Source organism: Odocoileus virginianus, chromosome 3, assembly GCF_023699985.2.
Source record: "Odocoileus virginianus isolate 20LAN1187 ecotype Illinois chromosome 3, Ovbor_1.2, whole genome shotgun sequence".
Classification (NCBI taxonomy): domain Eukaryota; kingdom Metazoa; phylum Chordata; class Mammalia; order Artiodactyla; family Cervidae; genus Odocoileus; species Odocoileus virginianus.
In genome coordinates this window covers 66,621,908-66,647,972 of record NC_069676.1, presented here as the reverse complement: position 1 = coordinate 66,647,972, position 26,065 = coordinate 66,621,908, and the positions used below count along the sequence as shown (strand labels likewise).

Here is a 26,065-nt window from a genome sequence, read left to right as displayed (position 1 = left end):
AGGGAATGGCTACCCCCTCCAAGATTCTTGCCTGGAGAGTTTCACGGACAGAGGAGCCTGGCGGGCTACAGTCCACGGGGTCGCAAAGAGTCAGACACGACTGAGCCACTTTCACTCACTCATCGACAACTGGCCTGATGTAACCGATAGCGAGGATATAAAGTGGCCGCGGCCCATGTCAGAGTCAGTGGACTAGCCAGTAGGACTCTCCTGCACTGAACAGTGACTGACCAGCCAAATCAGTCAGATCCTCCTTCATGCCCTACTTTATTCCTACGTACATACTGGGACCTTCTACGTTCAGGAACTACATTAGTTTCCAGTGATACAAATGGAGAAGTGGCTTTGTAGCCCTACATAATTTTGCCCTTAACAGGAATTCAATTTATAATTCTATTCCTTATCAGCAAATTTGACTGGCTGTCAGATTTTATGGTGACATATACAGAAGTCTCATTTATAAGGTAGCCACTACTTTAAACAGACAAATAAATTTATCAGGACCCTTGATTTCAAGGAGCAGAAACTGAACCCAATCTGGTTTAAGGAAAAATCAGAATTATCTGGCTCATATCTTAGAAGGTCAGGACTAGAGTATCCTCAGTAAATTAAATGAGATCGTTTCTCTCTCCCTCCGCCCTCCTTCACCCCACATCTCAGCTCCCTGCTTCTCTCCACGTGTTGGGTTCATTCTCTCCTAAGATGTAAGACCTTTATCCACACAGCAGGAGACATGACACAGACAACTGTAGGCTTCAATACAGACTAGCAATGCCCAAAGAGAAACAGTTCTCTCTCTCAGAACCCACATGTAAAATTCAGGAGAAGGACACCAATACTAAACCAAACTTGGATCACGTGGCCACTAGTGAGTAAGCTGCTGTAAGAAAGGAATGAGCTACTATGATTGGTTGACATTTGGTCACATGATTCTCCTTAGCCCCTCCTAAAACCAGATGTTGAGAAAGAGGAACCGTTCTTGAAAGAAGGGAGTAAGCTCTTTCCATGAGAGATGGAGCAGATGCTGAACAGGTTGGAGAAGAGGGGACAGGGGAGACATGGTAACATGTCTGTATACCAGAAAGAATAAAAAGAAAAGGTTGTGTTGTACAGAATAAAAAACAGGGAAGGCTTCACCAGAGAGTAGTTAGCTTTAAGCTTGTTTCTAATGGCAAGTTACTTTAGAATATGGAAAGCATGAATGTATTTTAAAATATATAATGGATTGGCAACTTTTATAGGATGTATAACTATGGTGATTCATCACACAGCTAATTCCCAAAGCGATCAAGGACAAACCAAATAAGTATCTTTTGGGGGAAGGAAGAGATTCACATTTATTGATTATCTACTGGGGTGCTGGGCATTGTACTTCCACGTTACTCATAAAGCTATAGGGCCATCCTATGAGGCAGGTGCCATTTTTTCCCTCCAATTACAGGAGAGGGAACTGATGCTCTAAGAAATTTTTTTTTTTAAAAAATCATCTCACTGAAGGCCCCACAGCAAGCAAGCAGTAGAGCTGGGATGTGAACTCAAGTTTCTCTAATTCCAATGCTTGTGTTCTTTCCACAAGTCAGTTCTGCCAGCCAAAGGCAAAATATAGCCAGATGAAAGGGTGGAGGGGCAAACAATGAGTCCCTCCTCTATTTATAGACAGAGAACAAAACCAGACAGCCCCAAAAGGCAGAAGTGCCAAGAAGAGAAATAACTTTTCCAGGTCCTTCGTGAGGACATTCTTTGCTCCCAAAATGGAGATGGCACTCAAAAGTAAGATTACACATTATGAAATGTTGCAATGGGTAGGAGAGTGTGGCCAAGAACAAACAATCGTTTCAGTGACTCAGGGGTGATCAGTGGCCTACAAAAAGCCACCTCAGTGGAAGAGTGTGTTTGGACCCTCTATTTAAAGGGAATTATAGCATAACTGGTCGAGACATGGAGGCTTCAAAGGCTGACCTCTTTATTTGAGAAATTTGGCAATAAATGTGAAGATATCTGCATATTTAAAAATCACAAGGAAGAAATGACTGAAGAATAAGGATTTAAAAAATCAGATTTTGATAGGGTACAGTGGTTAAAAATCTGCCTGCCAATGCAGGAGACACGGATTTGATCCCTGGGTTGGGAAGATCCCCTGGAGAAGGAAATGGCAACCCACTCCAGTGTCCTTGCCTGGAAAATTCCATGAACAGGGGAGACTAGTGGGCTACAGTCCATGGGGTCACAGAATCGGACACAACTAAGCATGCACACATGAACCTCATTACAGACAGAAAAGTAGAAAGGACAGGCCATTAACAACAGAAATAAAAATCTGAATTAACTTGACCAGCTGAAACTGTAGACCAAGAACACAGTGAGTCTCGAAACACAGTTCTTTGTTGGTTTGTCTTCAGACACTATTTTCCAGTCCTTTCCTGTGGGTACCAGGTGCAGCCTCCTACCACATAAGGTGTCATATAAATTGTCCAACCTCTCATTAACACTTTATTCCATTGGATGCAATAGTTGATTGATCTGGTATAACTCAAGTCAAGTCAGCCTGTCCCTCTCTGGGACTGACATGTGGATGTTATGGAGAGCAGTCCTCTCTTTCCACCAGGTTAAGCTGAGATCATATAGCAAGAGACAGGCTCAGGCAGCCTCCAGCCTCATCAAGGCAGGCTCAGGCAGCCTCCACCCACATAAGGCAGGCCCAAGACAAAAGAGAACTGCTTTCTCTCAGTGTTCACACATTAAATTCAAGAGAAGGCATGGGCCATGTGAAGGGAGCCCTTTAAAAAAAATTTTTTTTAAATTTATTTTTTATTGAAAGATAATTGCTTTACAGAATTTTGTTGTTTTCTGTCAACCTCAACATGAGTCAGCCATAGGGAGCCCATTTTTAAGTAAAAGAAAATAGACCAGCCCAGAGAAGGAGACAGACAGACAACATCTTTCAAAACTCTGAATTCAACCATATTTCCACTCGGTCCGAGACTCTCCCCACTTTGAAGAGAGAATCTGAATTGGGCTTCTGTAATGACCAGAGTGGGCTTCCCTGGTGGCTCAGATGGTAAAGGATCTGCTTGCAGTGCGGGATACCCGTAAAGCTCACTAACATTAACTCTCATCAGTTAACAGGAGGGGGTGCTCTGTGAATAGAAATGAAAATTATGACCTGCCAGAGCCACTGATAATGAATATAATTAAAAAAAAAAAATGACAGGGCCCCTGTCCTCAAGGAGTTCACAGTTGTGGCAAGTTCTTTTGCTTTCCTGCTATAAATAGGAACCTGCTCAGAAATGTGTGTACTATCAAAGTATGGGCGGGCAGTGAGGAGGGGAAGAGAGGAAATCTTATGTAGTTGCAATCCTTTTCCAAAACAAAAATAGTAAAAGCCAAGCTAATGACTGAACTTGACAAATGCACAGAGAAACCAGAGGAGTGGTGCACAGAGCCTTGTATTTGAGACACAGCAGTGCCCTTGGAGCCCCTCGGGGGGCTTCCAGAAGTCTCTTCTTTCTCATCTATCTCCTCCTCTTTGGGGGCTCCCTTGTCCTCTGGGCTGTGAGGGCCCCTCTGCCCTCCTTCCTGAGTTCCCAGAAAACCAGTTCCATTTATCCCCATGGGTAGTTAGAGGAGGTTGAATGAGATTCCTTTGAGGAAGGGACTTCAGATCCCTTCATCAGAAACCCAACAAATGTTTCTTTACCTGATAAAGTCATCTTTCCTCTTACAGTACCTCTTCAAGGAGATATTGCTCCATTTTACCAAAAACAAATATTGCTCTATTTTACCCAAAGAAGAGAGTTAGGAAAAAAGAAGAGAGTTGGAGAGGGATGAATATGTAGGATTGTCCTTAGAAGTCAGCCCCCTAAGCAGACCACAAAGTGAAGAATTCTAGGCAGTCCCGTCTCCCTGCCTCCACAAAACAATGTCAGCTCTTATGCTTGGCACATCAGTTACAAACCATAAAACCACACTTTATACCTGATAGATAATATTTATAAAATCCTACTAAAAAGATTTTGAACATGTAAAAGACTTACAATAAAGAGAGGTTTTCAACTGATAGATTTCACTGGGTTATAGAATGATTTTCAAACTCAAAGACTCCTGCCCTGTCTCATATAATAAGCATAAAACTTTTCTGGTAGGCCATTTGGCAGTGTGTTTCAAAAGCCTTGAAAATGTTCATATTTTTAAAATTTTTATTTTATACTGGATTATAGATGATTAACAATGTTGTGATAGTTTCAGGTGGACAGCAAAGGGACTCAGCCATACATATACATGTATCCATTCTCCCCCAAACTTCCCTCCCATCCAGGCTGCCATATAACATTGAGCAGAGTTCCCTGTGCTATACAGTAAGTCCTTGTTGTTTATCCATTTTAAATATAGTAGTGTAGCTTTGTGCAGTGGCAGTATTGTAGCTAATGAGGTTTATCCAAGGTGTGATTATTGCTTATTAAGCATAGTAGTGTATACATGTTGATCCCAAATGTTTTCTGATTCAGCGATTTTAATTCCCAAGCATGGACTCAGGAGTCAGATTGCCTCCACCACTCATCAATCATGTGATTTAGCCTCTTGGAGCCTCAGTTTCCTCATCTCTAAAATGAGGTTGATAATAGCAGCTACCTGATAAGCTAGTTGTAAGGATTAAAGGAAATATATGTAATTCCTTAGAGCAGTATCCAGCATATGGTTACATACTATATGTGTTAACTAAGTAAGTGATCAGAGATAGGAGTAGAAATACATCTCAGTATTAGTTCAAACAGCAGAATTTTAGAAAAATGTCTATTAACAGGTAATGGGCTAAATATTTATGGTGCAGCCATAAGGTGTTAAACCACATAGCTACTTTAAAAAAGACTATGTCTGAGAAGAATATTTAGAGATTTGGGAAGATGTTCATCATACATTGTTAGTCCAAAGAAACCCAAATCAGGTTTCAAATAGTATATACAGTATGATCCAAATACAAAAATATAAAATAAAGGAAATACTTCAAAGTGCTATCGGCAAGTATCTCAAAGTTGATGGTTCAGGCTTGCCAGCACATTGGAATCACCTCTGAAATTAAAAAAAAAAAATTAATGATGATACAGGACCCCACCCATAATAATACTGATTTAGTCTGGGATGTTGTCTGGGTCTCAGGACTTTTATTTTCTTCTATGTGCTTGGTTTCTTTTTCCATTTTTTTTTCCTAAAATCTTCTAAAATAAACATGAATCCCCTTTATAACTAGAAATTAAAACCATCAAATGCTATCTAAAAGACATTTCAATTACTCCCGTGAGTAGCTGACTAAGCAGCTGTGCCAGTCCCGGTTTACCAGATTGTTTTCTTCCAGGGAGAGCTGGAGGAAGAAAGATGGAGGAGCTAGAGTTGGCAGAGGACTGAGAGGAGGCAGATTCAGAGCGTGAGTCACTGCCCTGAGAACAGACCTGGGAGAGGGCTTTAGATGGAGAGAGGAGGGGATGGGGCTGCAGGAAAAGGGGCTAGGCACCTGAGGGGCGGGGGCAGGGGACCAAGAGTCCATGGCCAGCTTCACTAGCTGAGCGATTGTGTGCAGGCAGCTCTGTTATTTATGGCCCTTCGGTCTGAGGCCTTGCTCAGTGGCCACTGTGATGCTGGGAATTCATTTATGTGGGTCAGCATCATGCTTTCTCTTTTACAGCATACGCTCTTGATAAGGGCTGAGAGGAGTAGGCACAACAAGGAGACAGGAAGCAAAGGAAGGTCTAAAATTGGTAAAAAATGTAACAGACAAAAAAGTCCAGGGCTATTGGTATTTTTCTCCCTCCATGTCTAACATTAAATGCTTCGGGTCTGATGATTGAGCTTCTTCAGCCAGTATAGCATATTTTTTTTCATTCATTCAGCAAGTCCTTATTGAACTCTTTGTATGTGCCACGCCCTGTGCCAAGTACTTTTCATCATTTAATTCTTATCTAGGGCTTTAAACAAATGACCCAGGTACTATGGTTAGCTTGCCTTGTATAGATGAAGGATCTAAATCTTGAGTAAGCTAATGGCCCAAAATCACCAATATCATCAGAATGGATGGCTACCATGTATGAGCACCTACTATGTGCCACGCACTACAAAGTGAATTCTCTTAGTCATGTCTGACTCTTTGAGACCCCATGGACTGTAGCCCACCAGGGTCCTCTGTCCATGGAGTTCACCAGGCAAGAATACTGGAGTGGGTTGCCATTTCCTTCTCTAGGCGATCTTTGCAACCAGGGATCAAACTCCGGTCTCCTGCATTGGAGACAGATTCTTTACATTTAAGCCACCAAGGAAGCCAGGCACTCTTTACTAAGATTTTTATATACATTTTCATTAATCAGCCCACTCCACCATGAGACAGTGGTTATTATTATCTCTGATTTACATAGGAGGAACATAGGCAGAGAGAGGGAAATTTCCCCAGTTTTTAGGCAACAGCAAAGGATTTCTATCCGAAAGTGTCCAAGTCCTGGCTCTTATTCTTAAGCCTAAAATATGCTGCTCCCACAATTTAGTGACCAAGCTTCAGAAGTCAGACCAGACTTGATGCCCTTAATAGGCAATATATTAAAGATACATCAATTAAAGATGTTCACCTGTCTTGCCCTGTTTCTCAGTACCTGAGATTGCTACATCCTACAAGTAAATAATGTGATAAGCTGGAAACCTAATCTAATTTGCTTTAAAAAAAAAAAAAAACTGCCTTTTAACTACTATTTCAGGCAAGTGCCGTTATTATCCAAAAACTGTGGCAGAAGAGAATTATGGGAAGATGAAAGAGAAGGCAAGAAAAGGGCACCTGCTGGTTGCCACGGTGAAATGTTCCCAGGAAGCAGAAGACAGTCATTAGCATTCAGTTTAATGGTGTGTTTAGCCCCATCCATAACTGGAAGTGTGTTTACTGTTTCATACTTTCTTTGTGAGAGGGAGCCACAAATCTCATTCTCCATATTGAGAGCAAGTTAATGGTTCAAATTATGCATCCACTCACATTGTTCCTCAACCAAAGGACGGGGCAATCAGAGTTACCCGGTTACCCCAGGCTGTGCAAGTGGATACCTCAAACCCTGGTTCCCAATGGTTATCAATGATCTGGAACTGCTAGGGATATGGCCCAGAGCACCATCCCACTGAAACTGAAACAGGGTCACTTCAAATCCCCAGGGACACTTCAGCCCAATACTTTCCATTGAAATGGCACTTCCCAGGCTGTTTATCTACCCAACCCTACCCAGCCCCCTGCAGTGTTGTCAAGCTCCATTGCCCACACACTGCAAACGGGGATGCTGAGATAAAGGTACACCACCTGCAATGTGAATCAGTCCCTTCCAAGGAGGGAGTAGAAAGGTTCCTAACCACGAGGAATTTGCTAAACCCTTCCTGACCTTCTGCTGCTCCAGTGGTCCTCAAGCCTGGAAACCTATCAGAGCCACCTGGGAAGCTCCACCTCCATCCAAGATCTAGAGCATCAGAGTTTTTGGGGGTCCGGCCAGGCACCTCTATTTCATGAATGCTCCCCAGGTGATTGAAATGTGCAGCAGGGAATAAGAAGCATGGCTCCCATTCCTCCCTGGTCTCTCACGGCCCCTGACTTACACATCTGGCATTTTACTCCCTTTGCCAAATAGACATCTTCATCAAGCCAGAGTTTCCAGGAGACAGTGTTGTTCGGTGCTAAGCAGGCAGCCCCTGAGGCCCGGCTGGCCTGGGTTTGAATCCCAGCTCTGCACTAACTGGCTGTGGACAAGTAACTTAAACATACTGTGCTGCAGTCATCCTACCTGCACAATCAGGATGGGAATAATGGCTGCCTTGGAGGACTGTTGAGAGCATAAAGTTCCGGCACACTTAGTGTTCAATAAATGACAGCCATCACCACAGGTAAACATGATTCAAACCATTTCTAATGGGAGAGGGGAAGGAGGGCTGTCCTGGACCAGTGGGTTTCCACTGTAGGCAAACAGAGCAATGCCCAATTTTATATTCTCAAAACACAATTTTAGCACATAGTGGGAGAATGGATTTTCCCCTTGATTAGTTAGGGAGAGGCCAGATAGCAGCAACAAGGACCTCAGAGTGTGTATTTCAAGATGAACAGCTCTGAACAACCCTGCTTTTTCCCTTTTCCAGTCCTAAAAGTACTGAGGTTGGGTATTCAAAATACCCAGGTGTAAACTGGGGTTGGGGGGAGGGTGGCGGCAGGAAGCGAACAGAAATGAAAAATCAACAATTATCTGGCTTGGGGCAACACAGATAGATTCAGATAATTGCAATGATTTTCCAGTTTCCACATAGGCGTATAGGTTCTTCACATACATTAACAAATATGCATTGAGTGCTTGCTGTATACCAGAGCCAAATGGTTTCCTTGCACACTTTTCTCATTCCCACAGCAGGCGCCTAAAATAGATGCTATATTAAGTAAGCCACCAAGGCTCAAAGAGATTAAATGATTTATCTAGGGTTACACAGTAAGTGGCAAAATTGGGACCTAAAATCTATAAACTCCAATCTTAACCAATATACTGTACCCCCTCCCAGGTTTCTGTTAGGCAGAATAAATACATGATGATTATCTCATGACAAGTGGGTTACCTGCAACCAGGCACCATCCCCAAATCCAGCTCAACAGCCTGACTGTCACCTGCCTCGCCACACTACCTGCTCATTTGTTCACTGAAGGGCCTTTGGGAAATAATAAAAGTACATCTGCACAGAGGTCTTGGAGTCCCACAGAAATATCACATGATCTGAAGACACCCCCCCCCACCCACCCACTATCCAAACCAATCCTGGTGTTAGTTCATGAAGCAGTATCTCAACCTTTGCTTGCCAAACTCTTCAAGGCTAGTTTCCACCTCTGATTGCACCCTCTCCTCCAAACAATCCTGTAAGTAGCTGTGTTCTCAATGTTCCCAATAGAAAAGACAAAGTCAAGAAGGAATGAAAACTAGTGCTAAAAAAGAACCTAGTTGTTCTCCCTGTCTCCATTTTTTTGCCTCTATTGTACATCTTCATGGAGGTGATATCCTCTATTGTAAGAATGGAAAATAGACAACATATGTACTACTAGATATCCCATCTGACCCCCTGCAGACAGTACTAATTGATCTCATCACTCCTCCCACTAAGTCAGCAAACTGCTTCAAAATTCTTCTAGCTAAGGGCTCCTAGAAGCAACTGCCAATCAAATAATGCTGGCACTGCAGATAAAGAACGTTTTATTCTTGGTATAGTGGTTAAGAGTCTATACTTTATTAAACTCATATTAGAATCCCAGCTCTGACTATGTGACCAGGAACATGTTACTTAGCCAATCTGAGCCTTATCAGTAAAATAAAGACTGTCACACTTCCTTGAGAGAACTATCATTAAGAGAAGATGAGAAATGCCTCTACATCTCCAGGCTCCTTGTCTGGTACACAGAGGGTCCTTGATAAATGGTATATATCCATCCCATTCCTTAACAAACATTTTTGAGCATTACCATGTACAACCCCATCAGCAACTGGAACTATAGGAATGAACAAGTTAGAAAAGGTTATTGATCTCATGTCACATGCTAGTGGAGAGAGCAGGGGTTTTTGTAAATAATTATTTATCAAATAATTTCAGCTCGTGATAAATGGAATAAAAGATAGGGCTGAGTGATGAGATAAAGAATATCAGGATGGGGTAGGTGGGAACATGGGGGAGTCTCAGACACTACAGAAAGTTTCATCCCTCTCAAGTGCCAGCCCTCGAATCCCTGGCAGAGGAAAAAACAAGTGGAAGTGGAACCAAGTGGTGTTTTGAAGCACTGTGATGGTAAAGAAAGCAGATTATTCAGAGTGCCTCTCCCCCCTGACCCTCTCCTGTTTGATTGGCTCTAGTCCCAGGATGAGAGAAATGGAACACTCAGTGCTATATTCATGTGCTCTGACGAGGCCCCTTTTAAGTCCCAGCTAATCTGTGGCAATCAGCCTGCAATCTGTAGCACAGACCCAGGTACCCCAGCAAATCAGCCCCACACCCCTGGGAACCCGTCCTGGCACACGACCCCCTTCCCCTCTCATGCTCCCTCCCCCTTCCCTGCTCCCAGCTCCACAAGTGCCTCTCTCCACTTTCTCCTCTCTCCTCCTCCACTTCCCCAGGCCTCTGAGTACAGAGCCCACTGAAGCCAGCGGTGGGGCTCTTCAGCCCCCTTGACAAATACTCGCTGCAGGACTGGATTTCATTCCCAGGTATGGGTCCAACAGCCAGAGATATAGATAAGCATCAATGCCCATGAAAGGGACATAGAGAGGTACAGGCCTGGGGGCCACTGAAGAGTGACCCTAAAGATACATGTGCATTCAAAGGAAGATATAACCAGATAATAATCACCTGTGTGTATATGATGCTTCACAAATCATTTTCATAGTATCTTTCTTCCAGCAACCTTGAGAGGCTTTAAGCAGAGGCTTTAAGAAGCTTAATAGTACTGAATTTTGCTCAGGGAGGCTCAGTTGGCCAGTGGAAGAACCAGGACTAAAACCTGTTCTGTTTTGTTTTCTAAATAATCTCTTTCCCAAGACAGAAACACACACTGTAAATCCAGAGCTTTCTCCCTCTGCATCAGTCAGGGTTCTCAAGGAATTAGTTCCCATGATTGTGGAGGCTGGTAGATCCAAAATGTCTAGGGCAAGCCAGTAGGCTGGAAATTTAGGTAAGGGCTGATGTTACAGACTTGACTTTGAGATCCGTAAGGCAAGCAATCTGGTTGGAAACAGGAAGGATTTCTATGTTGCAGTTTTGAGGCAGAATTCCTTCTTCTCTGAAGATGTGGTACATATACAAAATGGAATATTAGTCATAAAAAGAAAGGAAACTGGGTCATTTTTAGTGATATGGATGAGCCTAGAATCTGTCATACAGAGTGAAATAGGTCAGAAAGAGTAATCAAATATCATATATTAATGGGTATATATGGAGTCTAGAAAAATGGTACTGATGAACCTATTTGCAGGGCAGAAATAGAAATACAGATGTAGAGAATGGACTTGTGGACACAGTGGAGGGAAAGAGAAAGTGGGATGAATTGAGAGAGTAGCATTGACATATATACACTACCAGAGTGACATATATACACTATTTTATACCCTAGCTTTGTATAAAATAGATAGCTACTAGGAAGCTGTTGTGCATAGCACACAGAGCTCAGCTTGGTGCTCTGTGATGACCTAGAAGGGTGGGATGTGGGGGGTGGGGGTGGGAGGGAGGGGATATATAGATATACATATAGCTGATTCATGCTGTTGTACAGCAAAAATTAACGCAACATTGTAAAGCAACTGTACTCCAATTTGAAGATTCTTTTTTTAAAAAAGAATTCCTTCTCTGAAAATCTTCAACTGAATGGATGAGGCTCACCCACATTATGGAGGGTAGTCTGCTTTCCTTGGGGTTCCCTGGTGGCGCAGATGGTAAAGAATCTGCCTGCCATGCGGGAGACCTGGGTTCGGTCCCTGGATTGGGAAGATGCCCTGGAGAAGGGAAGAGCTCCCCACTCCAGTAATCTGGCCTAGAGAATTCCATGGTCAGTGGAGCCTGGCAGGCTACAGTCCATGGGGTCACAAAGAGTCAGACACGACTGCTTTCCTTGAAGTCAGCTGATTGTAAATAATCACATCTACAAAATACGTTCACAGCAACAACATTTAGACTAGTGTTTGACGAAAAAACTGGGCACCGTAGCCTGGCCAAATTTACCACATACAATCCACCACCACATCCTCCTCGGATCATTTTCATGCATCATTTCACTTAATGCTCACAATAACCTATGAGAGGACTGCTTTCCGTTTTACAGATGAGGAAACCAGAGACATCTCTTTATTTCAAAGAAATAAAGTCATTACCAGGTCTCTCACATAGCTCAGGTGGCTAAACCAGGAGACACCTCCCATTACAGAGACTTCTCAGGGCCACAATTTATCCCTAAGGAAGGCAGCAGTTTATACCTAAGGTAAGATAACTAAAAATCATGAGACCTGTGTTTGGCATAGACATATCAGAATTTACATACAATGTAGTGAAGTGATCCTAAAAGGCATTCAAGCAATGCTTCAATTATTCATAGATGCCTCTCTGGGCCTTCTTCAAGGCACTGAAGCAATACACACAGACTGTCTGGAAGAATACATACAAAACCTGGAAGGAAAACTGGGTGGCCAGGGGACAAGGAAGCGAAACTGACTTTTTAACACTCATCCTATTGTGCCCTTTGAAGTTTGAACTATGTGAATGGGTTGGTTACTCAATTAACAAAATTAAAACAAATAAAAAAAATAAAACAAAAAATTTAAAATGAGCCCAAAAGGACCCTGTCAGCCTCATGATTGCATACCTGCAACTTTGCTCAAGAAACAGAAAAAAGGATGAGGCAGGCAGCCATGCCTTGCCAAGCTGTTTATGAACACTTAGCTCTCAATGACTCTGGCTTCTTCCAAAAATCAGAAATGTTCTCAAAGACTGAGGATTTGATGTAGATAGAGGTATTCAAAGAATTTACTTCAGGCTCTGAAAACAATTCCAAGAAGAGTCTGAAAATCCTTTTGAGCAAAAGCAGTATCACCAGAGAAAGTATATATCACTCCCAAGGTGACACTTTGAAGGAGAAGAATTCACTGGGCAGTGTAAATTCAAGTTCCATCCTTTTTCTTTTCCTTTTTTCCTTCCTTATTTTTTGAATCTGTTACACTACAGTCTTCAAAGTACTTGATCAAGTACCACATGAAAGAATTAGACCAGGAATTGCAAAATCAATTCCCTCCAAGTTCAGGCACGAAGTATAAACAAACATTTGAAACTCTCAGGGAGTATGATAACAGGGATTTGTGGAGACCACAGAGAAAAGACCCTGCCTGCCTGGAGCACCCACAATCAACTCTACTCAAAGTAGTGTGCTGAGCAATGATCTCATCTCTGATCAGATTCGCCCATTGCTGTTGTTGACTCTTTGCGACCCCATGGACTGCAGCATTCCAGTCCTCCCAGTCCCTCATCATCTCCCAGAGTTCACCGAAGTTCATGTACATTGAACTGGTGATGCCATCCAATCATCTCATCTTCTGCTGCCCTCTTCTCCTTTTGCCTTCAATCTTTTCCAGCATCAGGGTCTTTTCCAATGAGTCAGATCTTCGCATCAGGTGGCCAAAGTATTGGAGCTTCAGCTTTAGCATCAGTCCTTCCAAAGAGTATTCAGGGTTGATTTCCCTTAGGATTGACTGGTTTGGACTCTTTGCTGTCCAAGGGACACTCATTTGCCAATAGTCTACCACTTTACCTCTGATGAACTAAGAATTTCTCTTTAAGAACAAGAGATAACTGAAGACAGCAGAGAGTTACAAGGAGGAAGGTTTCAGATCACTGAAAGGACTAAATATTGTTTTAAAAAAAGAGAGAGAGAGCAGGCCTAGTATGACTCAGAAAAGTCAAACAAGGGCTCTGGGATAGGCTAAAGGGTGGGATGGGGAGGGAGATGGGAAGTAGATTCAGGAAGGGAGGGTCATGGGTATACCTATGGCTGATTCTTGTTCATGTATAACAGAAAACCACAGAATTCTGTAAAGCAATTATCCTTTAATTAAAAAAAATTTTTTAAATAAAAAGGCTTGAATCCACCTTATATTGGGTGAAGTCTACATGAGTAGTTGGGGGCCAAGAAATGCTAAAAGGTAAAATGGTGGCCTGAGGAGGCCTTACAAATAACTATGAAAAGAAGAGAAGTGAAAGGCAAAGGAGAAAAGGAAAGATATGCCCATTTGAATGCAGAGTTCCAAAGAATAGCAAGGAGAGATAAGAAAGCCTTCCTCGGTGATCAATGCAAAGAAACAGAGGAAAGCAATAGAATGGGAAAGACTAGAGATCGCTTCAAGAAAATTAGAGATACCAAGGGAACATTTCATGCAAAGATGGGCTCAATAAAGGACAGAAACAGTATAGACCTAACAGAAGCAGAAGATATTAAGAAGAGGTGGCAAGAAGACACAGAAGAACTGTACAAAAAAGATCTTCACGAGCCAGATAATCAGGATGGTGTGATCACTCACCTAGAGCCAGACATCCTGGAATGTGAAGTCAAGTGGGCCTTAGGAAGCATCACTACGAACAAAGCTAGTGGAGGTGATGGAAGTCCAGTTGAGCTATTTAAAATCCTGAAAGATGATGCTGTAAAAGTGCTGCACTCAATATGCCAGCAAAATTGGAAAACAAAGCAGTGGCCACAGGACTGGAAAAGGTCAATTTTCTTTTTTTTTTTAATGTTCCTGTATTTTATTTTATTTTATTTTATTTTAAAAGGTCAGTTTTCATTCCAATCCCAAAGAAAGGCAATGCCAAAGAATGCTCAAACTACTGCACAATTGCACTCATCTCACATGCTAGCAAAGTAATGCTCAAAATCCTCCAGGCCAGGCTTCAACAGTACATTAGCAGTGAAATTCCAGATGTTCAAGCTAGATTTAGAAAAGGCAGAGGAACCAGAGATTAAATTGTCAACATCCGCTGGATCATATAAAAGAGGAAGAGAGTTCCAGAAAAACATCTACTTCTGCTTTACTGACTATGCCAAAGCCTTTGACTGTGTAGATCACAACAAACTGTGGAAAATTCTAAAAGAGATGGGAATACCAGACCACCTGACCTGCCTCCTGAGAAATCTTTATGCAGGTCAAGAAGCAACTGTCAGAAATGAACATGAAACAACAGACTGGATTGGGAAAGGAGTGTGTCAAGGCTATATATTGTCACACTGTTTATTTAACTTATATGCAGAGTACATCATGAGAAATGCTGGACTGGATGAAGCATAAGCTGGAATCAAGATTGCTGGGAGAAATATCAATAACCTCAGATATGCAGATGATACCACCCTTATGACAGAAAGTAAAGAAGAACTAAAGAGCCTCTTGATAAAAGTGAAAGAAGAGGTTGAAAAAGTTGGCTTAAAGCTCAACATTCAGAAAATTAAGATCATGGAATCCAGTCCCATCACTTCATGGCAAATATATGGGGAAACAGTGAAAACAGTGACAGACTTTATTTTGGGGGCTCCAAAATCACTTCAGGTGGTGACTACTGCCATGAAATTAAAAGATGCTTGCTCCTTAGAAGAGAAGTTATGACAAACCTAGACAGCATATTAAAAGGCAGAGACATTACTTTGCTGACAAAGGTCCATCTAGTCAAAGCTATGGTTTTTCCAGTAGTCATGTATGGATGTGAGAGTTAGACTATAAAGAAAGCTGAGCACCAAAGAATTGATGCTTTTGAACTGTGGTGTTGGAGAAGATTCTTGAGAGTCCCTTGGACAGCAAGGAGATCCAACCAGTCAATCCTAAAGGAAATCAGTCCTGAATATTCATTGGAAAGACTGATGCTGACGCTGAAACTCCAACACTTTGGCCACCTGATGCAAAGAACTGACTCACTTGAAAAGACCCTGATGGTGGGAAAGTTTGAAGATGGGAGGAGAAGGGGATGACTGAGGATGAGATGGTTGGATGGTACCACCAACTCAATGGACATGAGTTTGAGTAAACTCAGGGAATTGGTGATGGACAGGGAGGCCTAGCTTGCTGCAGTCCATGGCATCACAAAGAGTCAGACTTGACTGAGTGACTGAACTGAGTTGGGGGCCCAGCTGAATGTGGGTTACGGGTACTTCTGCAAAGTTATATATAAATTCAACTTTTATAAATAAAAAATAAATAAAAATAATAAATTCAACTTTTCAGTTATTTATTAAAAAAGAGAGAGACACAGCAGGCCCAAAATGGAGTCACTTGTGCTAAGCCCAAGTCACCAAACCGAGACACAATACTGAAGTTAATTCCAGTTTCAACCTTTTCCAGGAGTGGAATCTTAAACCAGTCAACTTAGAGCACCAATGAGTTAATCTGCCTGACAGACCTATGCTGTCCCTTAAAGGAAGGTGATCTTGCCACAAGCAATCCACTCTTTGTTAGTAACTTTCTTGTCTTGTCCCCTTCTGCCTATAAAGGTCTTTTCATTCTGTACAGTCCTTCACAGCTCCTGTTTGTTCTATGAGATGCTGCTCGCTTTATGAATCATCAAATAAAGCTAAGAAGAGTTTTAAAATTTATTCAGTTGAATTTTGTTTTTTTAACCTAAGCTAAAAATGGGAGACAGTCAACATGAAATGATTAGCAACAAGAAGAATGAGTTTCCTGTTGTTTGGAGGTATTCAATTTGGTTTCATGCTGGCTATTTGTTTTTGTCATTTAGTTGCTCAGTCATGTCCAACTCTTTCCATCCTCATGGACTGCAGCACTCCAGACTTCCCTGTCCTTTACTATCGCCAGGAGTTTGCTCAAACTCAAATCCATTGAGTCCATGATGCCATCCAAACATCTCATCCTCTGTCACCCATTCTCCTCCTGCTCTCAGTCTTTCCCAGAATCAGGGTCTTTTCCAATGAGTAAAGGTAGTCAAACTATTGGAGCTTCAGCTTCAGTATCAGTGCTTCCAGTGAATATTCAACATTGATTTCCTTTAAGATTGACTGGTTAGATCTCCCTGTTGTCCAAGGGACTCTCAAAGGTCTTCTTCACCACCACAGTGCAAAAGCATAAATTCTTTGGCACTCAGCCTTGCTTATGTTTCAACTCTCACATCCACACATGACTACTGGAAAAAACCATAGCTTTGACTATACTGACCTTTGTCGGCAAAGTGACGTCTCCGCTTTTGAATATGCTGTCTAGGTTTGTCATAGCTTTTCTTCCGAGGAGCAAGCATCTCTAATTTCATGGCTATAGTCACCAGCTGCAGTGATTTTGGAGCCCAAGAAAATGAAGTCTGTCACTGTTTTCATTGTTTCCCCACCTATTTGCCATGAAGTGATGGGACTGGATTCCACGATCTTAGTTTTTCAAATGTTGAGTTTTAAGCCAGCTTTTTCACTCTCCCTTTTCACCTTCATCAAGAGGCTCTTTCATTCCTCTTTGCTTTCTGCCATTAGGGTGATGTCACCTGAGGTCATCTGCCAACCTCAATACCTGAGATTATTGATATTTCTCCCAGCAATCTTGATTCCAGCTTGACATTTAGCTGTAGGAGATTCTGACATTTGGTGATCATGTGGAAGTGATGACCTTGAAATTTTTTTCCTACCTAGAAATTTGATGGGTATGTAACTGATGAAGGACAGACTCAGGGGGAATATTCAAATCGAACCAACGTTACATGCACAGCCCTTTCTCTTTCTTCCTTCATACCCTTCTATTTTGAACAATCAAAAGTGTTCCACAGCATAGATTTATTTTTCACATCTGCTGTTATTAAGTCACTAAGTTGTGTCCAACACTTTTATGACCCCATAGACTGGGGCCCACCAGACTCCTCTGTCCATGGGATTCCCCAGGTGAGAATACTGGATAGGTTGCCATTTCCTTCTCCAGGTGATCTTCCTGACCCAGGGATCAAAGCCCTGTATCCTGCATTGGCAGGAGGATTATTTACCATTGAGCCAACAGGGAAGCCCTTCACATTTGTTAAATATGTTATTGTTAAAATAAAAGATTTCTTTTCTTTCTTCTGTCCTTCTTTCTTACTTTCCTCCTTGAAATTTCTTTCTATTCCTTCCTTCCTTTTTTCTTCTTCGTTCTTTCCTTTTCTTTTTTCCTCCCTCCCTTTCTTCCTTCCTTCCTTGATAGTTCTCTCTCTGTCCCTCTCTTCTCTTTTCTTTCTTTCTTTCTCTCTCTCTCATACATAATCTCTCCCACACACATCTATTCCTTTGCTAATAACCTCCTAAATTTCTTTAGGAAACCATTCTCAGCCACATGATTCTGATCAGTCTCTACTTCCTACTTTAAGGAGTGGATCATGCAATCCAGGCCTGTCCAATCATTGTAATTTTACCCCCAGGAACCACAGTGATTGGTTCAGGGATGGGCACATGATATAAGATGGTGCAATCAGAGTGACACAGAGACCAGTATGGTAGTTTTGGGAAAACAACTCTCTTTCAACTAGACTTAGACAAGGACGATGTAGATGTAGAGATGCTGGCAGCCATTTTACCGCCATACTGAGCCTAAAAATGAAGAATTCCGGGAGGACAGAGGATGTAAGAGATGAAGAGAGATTAGGTCTAGAGCTGCCAGATCAAACTTTCTCTGGATTTTTCTATGTAAGATAATATCTTATTTTGGTAAAGTCATCTTGAGTTTTGTTTTCTGTCATTTATCACCAAAATAGTTCTAATGAATACATGTGGCAGTAGTAACGTGTTCCTTTGGATTTAAGAGTTGAGATTCTAAATCTGCCATAATCCCCATGAAAATGAAAACACTTTGGGGAAGGAGACTGATAGGAGGGGGAGAATTTAGGAATTATAATGATGGTAGGGGCTTCAAGAATTTCCTTTTAGATAACTCCAGTGATTTTCAAGTTTTATTTCAACAACAAAATGCTCTTTTAGAGAATATCATTCACAGAATCCTAGATAGATAGCTCACTCCACTCTGGTTATACAAGTTCAAAGGAGTGCCACTGGGTCTTTCCACATGCTGCTTCTACTAGCCAAAGAACTTTTCCTACCCACCACTTTCCCCCACTCACCCTAAGCCAGTTTTGTAAATAAATTATCACCTCTGAATTCAGATTAAATGTCACATCCATTGAGATGACTTCTCTGAAGTGTGACAGTGGGTACCCTGCTCAAGTGCTCCCACATCATCCTTTATGTCCCACTATGGTAAACAGAATGAGATGCACAGTGAGTTGCAATTGCTCACATCTTTATCTGCCTGCCCATCTGGAAATTGGTTCTGAGGGTACAGATCATGTTTCATACACTTCTGTGTATGACACACATCATGCTCAGAAGGATTTGGTAAGTGGATGAGTGAATAAATGGATGAATGAGATCATGTGCCCCCAGGAAGCAGTGAAAGGGAAAGTGTTAGTCGATCAGTCACGTCCAACTCTTTGCGACTCCATGGACTGTAGCCCAACACGCTCCTCTGTCTGTGGGATTTTCTGGGCAAGAATACTGGGGTGAGTAGCTATTCCCTTCTCCAGCAGATCTTCCTGATTTGGTATCGAACTTTAGTCTCCTGCATGGCAGGCAGAATCCTTATGATCTGAGCCATCAGGGAAGCCAGGAAGCAGTAGCTACCTACTTCTTCAGATCAAAGCTCATGGTTTAAGCTTAGCTCAGAGGCTGAGCTACAGAAGTCATAATTGGTAACAGTGTTTCCTACTTGCCTACAAACTGTCCTTCCCTACTCTGTTTTTAACAATTCTACTTGAATATTTCATTTCTTTGAATTAAGGGGTAGAAGTCTCTTTTTTAAGCATAAGCATCCTTTGGAAGAGTGACATCAAATCCCCATTAAGACATAAGCTCCAGAAAAGCAGGGATTTTTTTGGCCTCTATTTTGTACACTGAATAGTGTCTGCCCATAATGGGGGCTCTATAAATCTTTGTTTAGGGGCTCCCTTGGTGGGCCAGTGGTTGAGACTTAGGCTTCCCATGCAGGGGGAATGAGTTCAATCACTGGTCAAAGAACTAAGATCCTGCCTGACGCATGGTGCAGTCAAAAATAAAAAATAAATAAAAATAAACACTTCAAAGATTGGCACAATAAAGGACAGAAATGGTCTGAACCTAATAGAAGCAGAAGATACTAAGAAGAGGTGGCAAGGATACACAGAAGAACAATACAGAAAAGATCTTAATGACCCAGATAACCACAATGGTGTGATCACTCACCTAGAGTCATTCTGGAATGTGAAGTCAAGTGGGCCATAGGAAGCGTCACTACGAACAAAGCTAGTGGAGGAGATGGAATTCCAGTTGAGCTATATCAAATCCTAAAAGATGATGCTGTGAAAGTGCTGCACTCAATATGCCAGCAAATTTGGAAAACTCAGTAGTGGCCACAGGACTAGAAAAGAAAGGCAATCCAAATAATGTTCAAACTACCACAAATTGTACTCATCTCACATGCTAGTAAAGTAATGCTCAAAATTCTCCAAGCCAGGCTTCAACAGTATATGAACCGAGAAATTCCAGATGTTCAAGCTGGATTTAGAAAAGGCAGAGGAACCAGAGATCAAATTGCCAACATCCACTGAATCATAGATAAAGCAAGAGTTCCAGAAAAACATCTATTTCTGCTTTATCGACTATGCCAAAGCCTTTGACGGTGTGGATCACAACCAACTGTGGAAAATTCTTAAAGATATAGGAATACCATACCACCTGACTTGCCTCCTGAGAAATCTATATGCAGGTCAAGAAGCAACAGTTAGAACCAGAGATGGAACAATGGACTGGTTCAAAATTGGGAAAGGAGTACGTCAAGGCTGTGTATTGTCACCCTGTTTATTTAACTTATATGCAGAGTACATCATGTGAAAATGCCAGACTAGAATGAAGCACAAGCTGGAATCAAGATTGCCAGGAGAAATGTCAATTATGTCAGACATGCAGATGACACCACCCTTATGGCAGAAAGTGAAGAGGAACTGAAGAGCCTCTTGATGAAAGTGAAAGAGGAGAGTGAAAAGGTTGGCTTAAAACTCAACATTCAGAAAACTAAGATCATGGCATCTGGTCCCATCACTTCATGGGAAATAGATGGGGAAACAATGGAAACAGAAGCCGACTTTATTTTCTTGGGCTCCAAAATCACTGCAGATGGTGACTGCAGCCATGAAATTAAAAGACTTTTGCTCCTTGGAAGAAAAGTTATGACCAAACTAGACAGCATATTTAAAAGCAGAGACATTCCTTTGCCAACAAAGGTCCATCTAGTCAAGTCTATTGCTTTTCCAGTAGTCATATATGGATGTGAGAGTTGGACTATAAGGAAAGCTGAATGCCAAAGAATTGATGTTTTTGAACTGTGGTGTTGAAGACTCTTGAGAGTCCCTTGGACTGCAAGGAGATCCAACCAGTCCATCCTAAAGGAGATCAGTCCTGGGTGTTCAATGGAAGGACTGATGCTGAAGCTGAAGCTCCAATACTCTGGCCACCTGATGTGAAGAACTGACTCCTTGGAAAAGATCTTGATGCTGGGAAAGATTGAAGGCAGGCGGAGAAGGGGACGAGAAAGGATGAGATGGTTGGATGTCATCACCAAAATCAATGGATATAAGTTTGAGCAAGCACTGGGTGTTGGTGATGGATAGGGAAGCCTGGCATACTATAGTCCATGGGGTTGCAAAGAGTCGACACAACTGAGTGAATGAACTGAACTGAAATACTTCAAAAAAAAATCTGTCTTCTTTAAAACAAAACTCTTATCAATGAATGAATCAGAGGACATTCAAGTTTGAAGTAAACTTATAGAGAAGCTTGTTCAATGATTTCCAAAGATTGTGTTCTAAGGGACTAATATTTTAAGAGTGTTATATTCAAATAAGTATATGAACCACTGTATACTATTTCTCACTGCCAAAGATTCACACTGCACATTAAATAGTAATAATTTCTATGGCAACAATGCCTATTTAAGTTTGCTCAGCCCAGAGTTTTAAATTTATTTGGCCAGAGAAAGCTTCTTGTTTGAGGCTTTAGTGTAACACCTACTGACATCTCATGGAACTAATGTTCCAGGAAACACATTTTGGGAAGTGGCACCCTCATCCAAATTGTTCATTTTTCAGTGGAATCATAAATGGTTTACATCTATACAATTTTTATTTTTTAATTCAAGTGCTTGCTTTGCTACCATCTCCTTTAAGCCTCACAAAATTCTGAGAGATCACTGAGATAGTATCCCTGTTTTGAAGATAAGGAAATAGAGGTCCAGAGGGTTTAAGAGATTTGTTCAAGGTCACACAGCTAGTTAGTGACAGAGATGAGAAAAGAAACCAAGTCTCCTATTAATCCAGTTATCACCAATTAACACCTTAGCGGACGTCTAGCCAATCTTTTTCCATATGAGGAAAACACATTAAAAGCAGTATCTTTCTCAAAGAAACCTAGAATGGATCATTTTTGTTTGAGGAAGATAGAAATATTCAAGAATGCCAGAATTCTTCTTAAGCATTTGAATTGATTTTCCTCCTTACTGACAACTTCAAAAGATTAAGGATGACCTCAAGAATCCTGCTTTCCCTTAACACCTGTCCAGTGCATTCTTCAAGCCGAGGTGGCACATTCATGGCACATATGCCATCCCAGTCCCTCCCTTAACCTAATTCAGTACCAGCCACCAGTGGTGGGCATGGCCTGAGTTTTTCTGAATCAAGCTCTTTAGGCAGCCACTATGGATAGATTCGGAGAAGGCAATGGCAACCCACTCCAGTACTCTTCCTAGAAAATCCCATGGATGGAGGGGCCTGGTAGGCTGTAGTCCATGGGGTCGCTAGGAATTGGACACAACTGAGTGACTTCACTTTCACTTTTTTAAAAAAAAATTTTTTTTTTTTTTAGTTGGAGGCTAATTACTTTACAATATTGTAGTGGTTTTTGTCATACATTGACATGAATCAGCCATGGATTTACATGTGTTCCCCATCCCGATCCCCCCTCCCACCTCCCTCTCTGCCCGATCCCTCTGGGTCTTCCCAGTGCACCAGGTCCGAGCACTTGTCTCATGCATCCAACCTGGGCTGGTGATCTGTTCACTTTCACTTTTCACTTTCGTGCATTGGAGAAGGAAATGGCAACCCACTCCAGTATTCTTGCCTGGAGAATCACAGGGACAGGGGAGCCTGGTGGGCTGCCGTCTATGGGGTCGCACATAGTTGGACACGACTAAAGCGACTTAGCAGCAGCAGCATGGATAGATTAGAGTTGGCCCCACGTTGAAGTCTATTTGACATCTTGGTTTTTACCTCCTACACTGCCCCCTCAGGCCAATGAAGTATAAATGTACTCCTCAAAGTGACAAGCAGGGTTTCCTTTTTATTTGCCTGGAGTATACATCTTTCAAAGTATTGATGTTTATTCTTATAAGAATCCAGTGATTTGTATATGTGAATACATATATATAAATGAAAGAGCTTTGGAACCAAAGAATTATATTAGTAAAGGCATTATTATTGTGATTATTGCTCTTTTGGTTCATCTATATAAACTAGTGCCAGCATGCTTTATCTTCCTACTTCCTACTTCTAATTTAGATTCATTTGTTCTAAGTATTAGATGCTTTATCCCAAGTAGCCTCAAATAATCTTTAAAAATCAAAACAAAGTTGAGCTTCGTTTTAAATAGGCCCTTGATTAGTGCAACATTTATAAATGTTTACTTAAAGTATAACTAGATACAAGTTGAAGAGCAAAAAACACTCAGTTTAATTCCAACTATCACTGGATTTAGTGCCTCCTGTAGACCTGGCCAAGAGGGGTCTGTGCCAGCCCCTGCCCTTCAGAGATGCCTGTCTGCTTCCTGTCTGACCCCACCTAACCCCATGAAGTGAGGACTCCCAGGACCCAAGGGAACTTTTCTACCTGGCTCCAGCACCCACCTCTTTCCTGTCTAAATGGCCCTACATTCAATTTGGGGACCATGCAGACCTCTTGCTTAGGGTCCACTTTCCTGAGAGGGTGTGGATATTGCTCAGTGTGGGGCTGGGTGTGCACTCACCTGCACTCAAGGAAGGATGTGCATGTGTGGCACAGGAGGCAGATGAAAGTGGAAGAGAATGAGGGTACCCAGGTCAGACTCTCCTTGCCCCATCATGTTTCACAGGGAAACTCTTCCGAGGTGTTCAAGAATTCTCAATTCAAACTGGCCTTCCAGAGCATTATGAACATCTACTTATCATGGTAGAAGAATGGAATATATTTTATTTAGCAGTTTCCTGGCTTGGTTTACACGTTTTAAATATTCACACATATGTAAGTGAACTTCCATTTATAAGTACTCTCACTCTGGGCCCAGAAAGTCTTAGATATGGACCTAACTGGAGTTTTCTGTACTTTGTACCTCTCAAAACAGCCTTCTCTGATTTTTTCAAAATGTGATCTGTCACTCAAGGTCAATCTGAGGTATAATCCTAACTCTAGAAGGAAGATGCAATGATGGTTCTGTCTCAACATTGCACACAAACAGGTATTTGTTTATTTACTGAACACCCAGAAGATTCTTCAGCTTTATGAAGGATTTAAAATTTATCAGATGGTTTACCTTTTTTTTCAGTCATATTCTATGACATACGTAGAAATCCTTGTAAACTACAAAATGCTATTCAAAGGTAAAATATTTTTATTTCTATCTTTCAAAAACATATCTTACAGAAAGGACAGGCTGTGATTTCTTTCATCACTGTATGACTGAAGTTGTTGGATATTTCATTTGTGATTCTAAGCAGATGCATAGGAAATGAATGACTTTTTAAAATACCCTGGTTTTCCCCATGTTCTCCTCATAAATGATTTTATTTGGGGTCCATATCACTGAGGAAACACACTTGCTTAAGGTAAATGATTTTAATTTCATATCACGTGTAGAAAGCCACAAGCAATGCATGGCTTTGTATGTTTCCATGTTTGTAGGTTGTCTCCAAACATCTGGGCAGGTGCTCAACTTTCCCTGAAGCCTAGAGACATAGCTAGGCTGAGGAGAGCTCATCCCTGCAAAGCAAATCAAGCAAAACTAAAAGAAAGTTCATGTGGGTTTCCAGCTGCCACAGACTTGGCAGATTAGGAGAGCCCAGGATAGAAAGAACTTCACTAAAGAGTTGCTTCTCAGTTATCCAGGCAGTGAAACAGGAAAAATAGAAACCCAGACAGGATACAAATTTTATCCCAGTCTCGAGTTCCTATCTGCTTCTCCCACTAAACTCTTCTCAACTCAGACATTGAGAAACTGCATTTTTAGAACCAATTGATGTCTGTTGATCTCTCAGGGCTCTTGTTGGCAGAGATTTACTATTTTATATATTTTTATTGAGCAGCTACTATGTGCTAGGTTCTGTTATGAGCACTGGGAATAATGGTGAATAAGATGAATATGGTCTCTGCTCTCATGGAACATTTTTATGGCTTTAAAGAATGGTCTCTTTGAGATTCCTTCTCCAAAACTTCTCCATACTTATTAACTCTTCCCCTGCCAAAAAAAATTTTGGACAGGTACCAGAGTGCTACCAAGGAAATAAAACAGGAAGTGTAATAAGGGGTGACTGGAGGGGGCGCTATATTAGTCTAAGTGGTCAAAGAAGGCATTTCTGAGGATATAAGCTTTGAACGAATGCTTAGATAGAAGGAGTAGGCAGGCAGGCCTCTGGGGTGGGAGCACTCTGAGTGGCTAAATCCTGACTACCCTCCCTCCACTGTGCCTACCCAGCCCATAGGAAACACATTCATCCTGTCCCACAAAATACATAGGATTGTTGCTCCCATTGCTCCCCTCCCTCCTGGCTCCATCACAGACAGTTCCAGTCAGCCTCCTGCCTGCAGAATCTTCTAGGAAGGGCATGCACCCTTAGTACCTCCAGATATTCATTCTATATTTCTCTTATTTGCCTAGAAGTGGTAGCAGTGATCAGGAAAAATTCAAAGTGTTCTTCTAAGACACCCCCTCTGTTAATCCCACCTTCTCCAATTTCTGGTCTTCCTCTTACGTAGGCTGGAGATAAGCAATAGACACGAGGCACAATTTTTGCTGACTCTCAGCAACTCTCCATGGACGAGTCTAGTGTCTAGCATATTTTTTTCCCAGAAGGCATGAGTACTTATTACTCACTGTGCTCAACCATGAGGACTTAGTTAAGCCTCTGAGAATACAATGAAAATCAATTTAACATGCTGGTATGAACGTGAGAGCTGGACAATAGAGAAGGCAGAGTGCCAAAGAATTGATGCTTTCTGACTATGGTGCCGAAGAAGACTCTTGAGAGTCCCTTTGAAAGCAAGGAGATCAAACCAGTCAATCTTAAAGGAAATCAACCCTGAATACCCTTTGGAAGGACTGATGCTAAAGTTGAAGCTCCAATAGTTCGGCCACCTGAGTGAACAGCTAACTCACTGGAAAAAGACCCTGATGCTGGGGAAAAAGGAAGAAGGAGAAGAGGGTGACAGGGGATGAGATGGTTAAATGGCAACA

General features: G+C 41.8%; 1 long non-coding RNA gene and 1 pseudogene across 1 annotated transcript in view; one reads left to right on the top strand and one right to left on the bottom strand.

Moving 5' to 3' along the window:
* Positions 1-26,065, bottom strand: part of LOC110143657 (uncharacterized) — a 91,828-nt gene that overhangs the window by 40,133 nt on the left and 25,630 nt on the right. The window lies entirely within an intron of this gene.
* Positions 4,396-4,528, top strand: LOC139034593 (U4 spliceosomal RNA; annotated as a pseudogene).